We start from the raw sequence: 11,239 nt of genomic DNA, 5'->3' as shown, positions 1-11,239 counted from the left end.
CTGAGCGCACTGCTAAGCTCTCAGAGTCTGACAATCAGGCTAGTATTGCATAGTTTGTGGGTTTGAGCTGACAGGCCCTTTTTGATGTCAATTCACCTTAATTCAAGTGGCAGATGCCAAAAATTGTTTTTTTTTATATTAAAAGTATATATTTTTATGGGGAATGTCATGTAGGCCAATCTGCAGATTCTGCATAGCCTTTGTGATCTACTGGTAGATTGCGATCTCACTTTTGGGCCTAACGGTCATAAGGGTCAAAATTACATAGTCATTATTATCTCTGGAAATGATCTGCAATTATCTTTCTCTACCGTAAAAGAGGAAGAAGGAGCAGTTTACCCCCTGCCCCCCCCCCTCTCTCTCTCTCTCTCTCTCTCTGCAAAGTCTATTATTTCACTATTAGCAGAAGTATAAGGTTTTTCGGAGCCGTTAGAGAAGATGAAACTACACACCGTGGCCTGTGTTCTCCTCTGTGAGTATAATTATTTATAGTAGGTCAGTTATATATCACCATTAAACTCGTATTAAGTTGATGAGTTTGAATACATTCAATCAGTAATACTGTATGTAACTTTACTCTTTATATGGTGTTATGGTTACTATGCTAATAGAGCCTGCCAGGTCAAAATTCATGTCAGATCCTGTGTCTATATGACCTTTGACACGATCTAAATGTCTTAATAGAAGAGCAGGTAGACAAAGGTCAACCACCTCAATGATATATAAGTTTTATTGTATTAAGATACAGATTTAACAAAATTACATTGTATTCATTTTAAAAGTTACATAGTGCCACTTTAAAGTTTAATCTATGTAAAATGTTTATTTTATTTTATTTAGGATTTAGGAAGTTTTCACCTCAATGTATATTTATCATTTCATCAATATTTGAATTGACTATAGGAAATAATTAATACAATATAATAATAAAAGTACCGCAGTGATGATGCAACTACAGTATATACAGTACAGAGACACCATCATAAACGTACATTTACAAATTAGGCTACATTTGCATTCTTCAGTAACGATTAACCATGCGTTAATGTGCAGCCTCAGATTGTACGGTTGATATTTTCATACAATATGAAAGGAATTCAACATTTTCTTCAAAACGTACACACAATCTACACTATGCTATAAAGGGGCGTTACTCAGGACTGTAAGTCGTGGATTGCTGCTGCTGTCAGAACCCCAGGAAGTTGCATGACATAAAGTGAAGCATTTTCCATTTGTGGGTTAGAAGAAGTGAAAGTGCTTTTGGAAATGCCCTCTATAGATGCTTCCAAATGTGACAAGATAAAATAGTACAACTTAAATACTGTCTGTGGTGCACACAGAAACTAGAGTGGGTGTTAAAGTGACCACAGAAGTGTTTTAAAGTAAAATCGGCGATCGCTATGTATTTTTTTCTCATTGAACTTGAGCCATATAGCATTATGTTAGTAATGAGTTCTCCACAGGCCATTGCCATAACGGATCAGGCCCGAGGCCCAGCCTGGCCCTATTAGCATAGACTTTAGCCCCGACCCGGACCAAAAACTTCGGGTCAGGCCTGGTCGGGTTTTGGGCAGAATTTGAGAACTCTGTGTCACTCTGTAAAAGCGAAACGCCAGTCAGCACCATCTTCATAATACAAACATATATAAATACACAAACAGACAGAACAGAACTATGTTAGGCCCGTGTTATACATGTTAGGCCCGTCATGGCCGGATCAGGTTGGCCCTGGTCGGGTTCGGGCAGAGTTTGAGAACTCATGCTCGGCTTGATATTGCTTGATATCAATTTGTTTTCTCTCTCTCTCCAGTGGTGAGCATCTTCCTCTCCTGTGGACTCAGTGAAAGTGAGGATTCATTTATTATCTTTTGTCTTAAGTTAATTCACTCAGTAAAGATCATATTTACACCTGTCACACACTTCAGCCTCTCAATTATTACAGTATATTTATGTCAGTTTTGTATGATGTACCACGTTTGTACCATTTGATTTGATTCTACTTGTGTGTTTGTGTAGTTTCAACAAAAGCTGTTCTGAGCGTGCAGCCCAACCCGGCATTCACTGGAGAGACTGTTACATTCATATGTGACAAGGAAGGAGAGGACGAAGGCTGGAACTTATACAAAGATGGACAACCTATCAGCTCCACTGATCAGAATCATTTTGTATTGCAAGCAGAGCGAGATGGTCAAAATTCATACCAGTGTCACAGTCACCGTAAAACACCTCATGAGGATCAACGCGACAGCACTATAGTAACTTTGATTGTATCATCAGGTAAGTCACGGAATTGAGTCAAATATTAAATTGTGGTTTTAAACGTATTGTTATTAGTTACCGGTGGTAACTAATTGGTATTTCAGTCACAAAAGTATAAAAATATATTATTGTAGAGACTGTGTGCCCTATTTGCCATGCACCCAAGGATTGTGGGATTTAAAGGTAGAGTAAGTGATTTCACTCAAAAAACCTTAGGTTTCGTTTTTGGCTGTGGGACCTAAGCCTTCGTCCAATCAGGATAGAGAGTCAAAAACACAGGGGTTATCTGGGGACAGGGAGGAACTCCTTATATGGTCAGCACACTCTATAGTAGAGAGGATTATCACAACAAAACAAAAAAATAAGTGATATTTGAAATAAGTGAAATCACTTACTCTACCTTTAACATGGGCGTTCCCGTGGCCGAGTTGCTATCTTGCGACACTAGTTGTATCTCAGGAAATGGAAATGAATCGCAATGCATTTTCCCCATAGGCTTTTCTTAAAGTATTTATTTAAAGACGGTTACGCCGCGGACAAAGCCAACTCGGATCGTGACAAATCATGACAATGAACACAATATTTTGGGCCCATCGAGCAAGAAGAAAATAAAGGCAGGAGACAACACTATTTGTTTTGTTTTTCTTCTTATAAATGATTTGATCGGCCCCAAAAGGTTGCCGTCAGTATGACTAGGGGGTGAGTGGGTGACAATGTCGTCTACATTTCACGATTCAGGTTTCAAAAAAAGTTATCTACAGTATAGCATCGTAGGTAAACCAATAACGTATCGGTCTCTAAAAAAGTATAATATATTAAAAAATATATTATAATATAGACTACAAAAGAAACTTATATACAGTACGCTTTCTTTCCCGCATGTCCGTGTGTGGGCAAGATAAACTTTTTTTCATATGAAATACAGGACATCTCACAGTATCAATATTGTGGCTGTTTGTGTTTGTACCACGGAGATTATGCCGTTCCATGCATACTCATCACTGATGATCATTTATTAACCCTTTAATTAGGGTTTTGTAAGAGAGAAAAGGATGTGCAAAATGGGACATGCATGTCTATTATTATTATTATTATTATTATAATAATAATAATAATAATTATTATTATTATTTTAATTTTGAGGCAGGTGGTCCGTGGACCCCCAAGTGGTCCACGAAGCAAGCAAAGCACTGTCACTGCCTCTCTGTCTCTCTCTCACACACGTCAGCGGACACACACACACGCACGCACGCACGTCGCATGGCACACGCACGTGTGCACGTTTGCACGACTGCTCGTTGAGCGGAGCCCTGAGAGACACCCATCAGACAGTTGTCTGATAGGTGTGACAGGTGTGACAATACTTCTCTGGGGCGCAGCTCTGTGTGTTACAGCAGGTGTGTGAAGTTGTGTGATTCTGATTCTTTTGGGAGAAATACTTACACAGTTCTATTCTATGTCTCTTTTATAAATTACAGCTAAACCAACGCCTACACTGGTATCAGACAGTACCAGTGTCCTGGCATTAGACAGCGTGACTCTCACCTGTACTGTGGAAGACAGTACACCTCCATGGGGCATCTACTGGTACAGAGACTACCAAGAGTCTGAACCAGTGACCGGTGACAGATGGATCAACCTACAGTCCCACAGTCTCAGCTAATATAATCTACTCGTGTCGAGGAGGGAGAGGAGACCCGCCATACTACACACATCTCAGCAACCACGTTGATGTCAATGTCTCTGGTGAGTTATAAACACACTGTTTCACAGCTTTATAGGGCATAGCAGTATGGGCGTGGTTTTCTGGTTCCACTGAAAAATCAGCAATTATTTTCACAGAGATTTACACAAATATTTATATCAATTATTTTAAGCCTATAGAATCAAGCCACCTGCAGGATCCTGGTGATTTTTCACACAATAAAAGGTATTACGTTCATGGATCACCAGGACCCTGGATAGTTTCTAGGCTAAAATAAATAAATAAATAAATAAGTTAATCACTGTGGAAAAACGAATGGCCGATTTTTCAGTGGAACCAGAAAACCACTCCCACTGCTGTGTCCTGTTCCACTATATATTCCACTGCATGGTCTGAATCAAACACAGTGATTGATCCATGTGTTTGTGTAGAGAGACCTCCAGCCGTTCTGACCGTTCTGCCCAACCCAGCATTCACTGGAGAGACTGTTACGTTCACATGTGACATGAATGAAGGAGAGCAGGACTGGTCTTATATAATAGACAAAGATGGTGCTTCCTATAAAACATACTCTGGTCAGAATCCTTATGCATTTAAAACAACGCCACAGGGCACAAGGCCCAGTGGTGAATACCAGTGTACCGGTCGTCTTACAGGGAATGACCAGGTTGTGAAAAAAAGTGATAAAGTCACCTTGGTGGTGTCAGGTGAGTCATATAATTTACTCATCACACTGACATTGGGTTTATATTATGATAATGGTTGAAATTATGGTTCTGTACTACTGTGTAGACATAAAGAGATGTACCAAGGATGTGGGAAATGGGACTTGAACCACAGTGCTTGGGGCAGCGTGTGTGTGTGTGTGTGTGTGTGTGTGTGTGTGTGTGTGTGTGTGTGTGTGTGAGAGATAATATTTACTTGCGCAAGCAGAGCGCGCAAGTAATCATTTCGCTTGGTCTCTTCGAAGTGAAGCCAAGTTTTCTTCAACCGTAAGTCTGTGCCTGGTTTGCTGGGACTAGTTACAAGTTACAAGTTACAAGTTACAACATTACGTCATATACATACACACCATGTACTCTGGTCCCAGTTCTCAACGATGACGTAATGTTGTAACTGGTCCCAGCAAACCAGGCACAAACCTACGGTTGAAAAAAACTTGGCTTCACTTTTTGGAACCAAGTAACCACAGTATACTGCTAATCAAATTACAACTACAAATACACTCTGTATGTAGTTACTTGCGCAAGCAGAGCGCGCAAGTAATCATTTCGCTTGGTCTCTTCAAAGTGAAGCCAAGTTTTTTTCAACCGTAAATCTGTGCCTGGTTTGCTGGGACCAGTTACAAGTTACAACATTACGTCATCGCTGAGAACTGGGACCGTATGTAACTGGTCCCAGTTCTCAGCGATGACGTAATGTTGTAACACGTCCCAGCAAACCAGGCACAGACTTACGGTTGAAAAAAACTTGGCTTCACTTTTTGGAACCAAGTAACCACAGTATACTGCTAATCAAATTACAACTACATACTCTGTATGTAGTTGTAATGTGATTTGTAATTTGTAAATCTGTGCCTGGTCTGCTGGGACCAGACTACACAGATGACCATATCTCTTACGTCATCACTGAGAGCTAGTCATACATATACACACCGTGTACTCTGGTCCCAGCTCTCAACGATGACGTAATGTGGTATCTGGTGGGACCAGATTACACAGCTGACCATTTCTCTTACGTCATCACTGAGATACAAATCCAACTACAGATTTCGGAAGTATTTTAGATCATGTATATTTCAACAAATTTGAAAGTATTATTACAGAAATTGAAGTTAGAGACACATATTACTCTGATCATGATTTAGTATTAATATCACTATAGTACAAAATGAAATACATTTAAAACAATTGACAATTTACAATAAGTAATAAAATAATTATACTGTATAATATATTTTAATTCAGTTTATATACCTTTTCTTTTTCATCACATATCAATGATTCATTTTTCTGTAAAAAAAGTAGTTAGGTAGCAAATAGTTACACGTAATGATTATACATTTCAAACGTTCCTTCACAGAGATACTGAGATGTGATAGTTTCCAGCGGTCGAAAGTACTTGCGCGCTCTGCTTGCGCACTAGTAGGCCATTTATGGCCTACTAGTGTGCAACAAGCAAGTATGCACTCGGCAGAGTGCAGTTCTAGTTTCCAATGTTTTTGTCAGTTGAGAGGAATACAGAGTAAACCCTCAATTTTTTCACAGTTCAAATTCATTTTTCTGTCATAACAGCTCAACCAAAGCCTACACTGACATCAGACAGAAACAGTGTACTGGCATCAAACAGTGTGACTCTCACCTGTGAAGTGGAGAGTCCAGCTTCATGGAACATTTACTGGCACAGAGACAACAAAGACTCTAAACCAGTGACTAGGGTGACAACACAGACAACCTACACATTCAGGCCCTCCAGTGTCTCAGAGAGTGGAAGATACTGGTGTCGAGGAGGGAGAGGAAACCCAACATACTACACACAGTACAGCACCTCAGTTTATATCACTGTCTCTGGTGAGTTCATATATGCTGTACTTATATATAATATATACGCATGTATGCTGTTCCTTTTATTCAACAGGTTTTTGTTTTTGTAATTAAATATATTATATATATATATTATATTTGAAAAAAGGAAAAAAACTGATTTTGTCCAAATACTGTATGCACAAATCAGCAGGCTACACAGTAACTCTATAGTCATTAAACGAAACGGCTCCTTCAGATTTTTCAGATTGGCTTCCAAAGTTAGCCTGAGGAAGAAATTACATTTTTTTTTACCTGCGTACAACTTTGTTGCACACTGTGACCGGTTTGGAACAAAATGCCTCAAATCCATATATGTTGATCTGAACTCATCAAACCCTGTACTGGCCAGTACACATGTTGATCTGACGCCCCATGCCAAAGCGCCATGCAGCACTCGTCCAGCAGTCTGCCGTCAACGAGGCGGACGCGTGCATGCTTCTTCTCGCCCTCAGGCGTCTTACTGGTAGTTATAGCTTGATCTTTTTTGCTTCGTTCTTTAAAACGTCATTGTGGTTTCAGGGTCTGGATCAAAGGAACAGAGTCCTCTGTATGTAGTAGGTCTGGTTGGAGGAGCTCTGCTTGTGATACTACTGACCATCCTGGTGGTGGTGCTGCTGTGGAGATACACAGGTGACAACTACTAACTCACATGATTACATTACATTACATGATTACATCTTTACATGGATTACACCTATAGAACACTTGATTGCACTCCATGGATTACCTATAGATTACATTAGAAGGATTGTATCTAGATTGCAATGATTGACAAGACATGATAATTAGAAGGTTTAAATACTTGTGTTATAAGGTGTTGTTTTTTATTTACAGGTCCATGTGGTGTCAGGTGAGTACTACTAAGTATTACTCTGTCTACTCATAAACATGACAGCAGTAATAGATTACATCTTATTTTATACTTCATTACTGCTGATAAATATGGGTCTTTTAATTGCAGACACGCCCGGTCTCAGGGAACCAATCAGAGCCCAGCTACAGACCAGACGACCAAGAGTGCGTCTGCTGATGATGTGTACTGCCCACTGCAGCACGGTCAGCCTTTCAACCAATCGCGTTCATTAAGGACACCTGTGACAAACTGCTTCTACTTTGAATCAATTCATGTCTAACTTAAAATGCATCTTCATTTAAAGTCCTTTTTGGAAGTCCAGTTGAAGTCCAGTTTTTCCTCATTAGCATTAACTAAATAGGAACCATCACTGAAATAATTAAATTTAGCACCACATTAATGCATGTTATTTACTTTTAGGCGACACAAGCGTCTATGGGGTGATAAACCAGCCTGATGATGACTATGAAAATGGTACCGTATACACTTATTTAATCATCCAATCAAATGATTTAAAGCTGGTTTTATTTGGTGTTATTCTTGAACATTCATGTTAGGGGAGTCAATTAATTGTCAGGTTCGGATTCATTTGATTTGTTAGAAATGTGTGTGTTTTTTTCTTCTCAAAAATAGCAGGTCTACAAGCTCATAGCACGCAGTGACGCGCTATGAGCTTGTAGATCTGCTATTTTTTTGAATCGCCAAAAGTATTACATGACCCAGATTGGGTTAACATGAGGAAGACACTGACTAAACATTTATAGCTGCATGTTTTCATTTGGTTCAACTATTGATGTTATAACGTATTGTTTTTAATTCACAGATCCAGCTTATGTCAGGTAGGTACAGTATTGATCTCTGTTATATTCACCAACATGACAGCAGTGGATTACATAATTGGTTTATTACATATTATTACATATTTATATTTCAATTTCAGAGTCCTTGAGTCTCACATAAACCAACCTGGTGATGGTGTATATGCAAATGGTAAACTATACACTTTTTAAAACATCCAATCAAATGATTTAAATCTGGTTTAATTTCATGTTATTGTGCAACATTCATGTTAGGAGAGTCAATATCGTAGGTTAGAAAAGTTCACAATTCTACAAAAAATAGCAAATCTACAAGGTCATAGTGTGGCACGAAGTGACGCGCTGTGAGCTTGTAGATCCGCTTTTTTTGTTGAGTGAATTCCCACTCCAATGAGCAGAGGTACTTGTGATGTTTTGAGAACGTAACGAATGATTAAAAACTGAAACGCAGACTAATGTTTTATACTGCATGTTTAATGATACAGTGTCCCGTTTTAAAATGTTACTGTAACTCTGTTTCATTTCCTCAGATACAGCCGTGTAGGAAAACCAAAGCCAACACCACACGTGGATGAAGACACATGGATCTGCACCAAGGGTTACGTTAGCCACTATATATCCACCATTTTTAATTGACCATTAAATAAAAATAGCCTGGGGAATGTTATTATGATCGTTGCTGTCGGGAGGAATCCACCTAACTCCACCTAATTCTTTGCATAAATCCGTGCTATTGAACACCCTTTACGTCTGTGTGTTGTTTCGAAAATATTGAGCCAATGGAAAGTAGGTAAAAAACGCTTTGGACAAAACCTTAATTGACCCTCAAACTCCACAACCTCTCCCCCTCTCATGCAAGTAGACAATATGTAAAGTCACAACAACAACCTTGGTGAGTCAGTATTATTGCTTTGTTTTGAAATAAGGTTTTCTTCATTTCCTGAAAAATGTACATTTTGGAGTTAGGTGGTTGCTTCCCGAGAGCAGAGATATTATAGGCTACTTAGACTATTATTATTCTAATTTGGAGAACGTAACACAACATTGCAATGCATAGTTTTAGAACTATTACATTTATATTTAAAGTTCAATATGAACCTGCTGCCTGTAGTTGCACTGCAGTTATCTGATCCCAGATCAGCCTATTCATTACATCGTTGCACGTCGAACGTATCCGAACAACCAGCTCACAACACGTCTCAACGCATCTCGTTCTTTGCCAATAGGATATTTAGGATAGGGTATTTTGGATGTGCATGCAACACTGTCGTGCGATGAAGCATACATCAGGCTTCACACAGCTGCGTCTCTCTCCTCCTGAGTAGAAGTCTTCTCAGTTCATATTAACGTTATATTAACCCCTACGAGGGCCCCTGGGCCGGTAATATTTGCAGGTCCCCCATAGCGTGCGTGCGCGTGACATTTTTGTGTTTTTCCGTGTTTTTATCATCTTTTTAACCTAAGTTTAACAAAATTAACAGCCAATGAAGGACCCTTTTCAGGGCGTCAAACCTAGTACCTCATGGTCCAATTTCCCCCGAAGGGCCCCTGAGAGCCAAGGGCCCCCACTGGGCCACGGCCCCGCTGGCCCAATGGCTAATTTGTCCCTGATGAGACCTACAGAATGTGAACCAGGCTGGACCCAAATGACCATAACAAAAGTCATTGTTGTGGATATTACAAGCAAAACATGTATGTACTGTAGGGTATACCATATAAATGCAAGAACCATGGACAATTGGACACACCTATGTAGGCACGCACACAACCAATTTGCATGTGCACTCAAAATGCATGTGCATGTGCACACGTCACATTCATGAGCGCACGGACGCATGCACGCGCACGCACACACACACACACACACACACACACACACACACACACACACACACACACACACACACACACACACACACACACACACACACACACACAAACACACACACACTCAATATTTTCTGTAAATATATCTAGTATTGCTCTTAGAGTTGTTGCTGACATGCATCATGTATTGTATGTCATGATGATGAATTCAGTACAGTATGGACCACAATGGAAACAAGCCCGCGGGGGATTTTTGTGTTATCCTTTTAGCATAGTTTTGTTACTGTACTGCCTTCAAAATGTGAATTCATTATAATGTTTGTATAATGTTTTTAAATTGTTTACTGGATTTATACAAATATTTTAACCACATCAACCCTACATTAGTCTCTATTTTAAGCAATGTTTCAAAACTTACAAAACTCCAAATTATTTTGTAAATAGTCAAAATAGGTGATCTACAAGCTCACGATGGGAGGTTGATGGCAAGTAGCAAGTGTTTATATTTGCATATTATTTAGGTTGTAGATGGTGTTGTTTTAAAGGACCACTTCACCACTTTTCAACCTATCTTCATATAGGCCTACTAGTCACTAATAATCATGGTAAAATGGCACCATTTTTTTCTACTCAGTCTTTCAGTCTCATAAGAGGGCTGTGGGCAGTTCAGAAACCTGACCACCAGTGACATCATCAATGGGGAATCCAAGCTAATAGAAACGCAGGCTTTCTAGTCCTGAAAAGTTGCAATGGGGAAGCCATCGTTCTCACGATAATGCAAATCTAAACATTCTTTGTAAAATATTGTCTAACGATGATGTCACTGGTGGACAGGTTTCTGAACTGCCCACAGCCCTCCTATGAGACACAGACTGAGTAGAAAATAATTGTGCCATTGCATCATGATTATTAGTGAGGACCTATTATATGAAGATAGGTTGAAAAGTTGTGAAGTGGTGGTTTTTAAATGTTATAATAAACATGCAGTAGCTTCAGTTTGTTAAGCATTTTTTTTAATGACGTTTCAATGTAAACAAGGTTCATCCGATGTGTGCTTGTATATGATCATCTGCATTTTAATAAACAAATAAAATCAGTTTGTTGGATGAACTCCTCCCATTTCCCTTATAGTATTATGAGGTGTCATGTATTTAAGACAACGTTACCAGTCTCTCCAATAACATGCTTGATA

The 11,239-nt window shown here is 39.3% G+C and overlaps 1 long non-coding RNA gene across 1 annotated transcript; it reads left to right on the top strand.

The window, feature by feature from the left end:
• Positions 1–411: 411 nt before the first annotated feature.
• On the top strand, positions 412–2,270 carry LOC308315718. Its single transcript, XR_013964070.1, has 3 exons — positions 412–472; positions 1,811–1,846; positions 2,017–2,270. It is a non-coding gene; the product is annotated as an uncharacterized lncRNA (long non-coding RNA).
• The last annotated feature ends 8,969 nt before the right edge of the window (positions 2,271–11,239 follow it).

The sequence above is a fragment of the Protomyctophum bolini genome (assembly GCF_963924005.1).
Source record: "Protomyctophum bolini genome assembly, chromosome: 5".
NCBI lineage: Eukaryota > Metazoa > Chordata > Actinopteri > Myctophiformes > Myctophidae > Protomyctophum > Protomyctophum bolini.
Note: the sequence above shows the minus strand (reverse complement) of the source record. Positions and strands in the feature narration are given on the sequence as shown.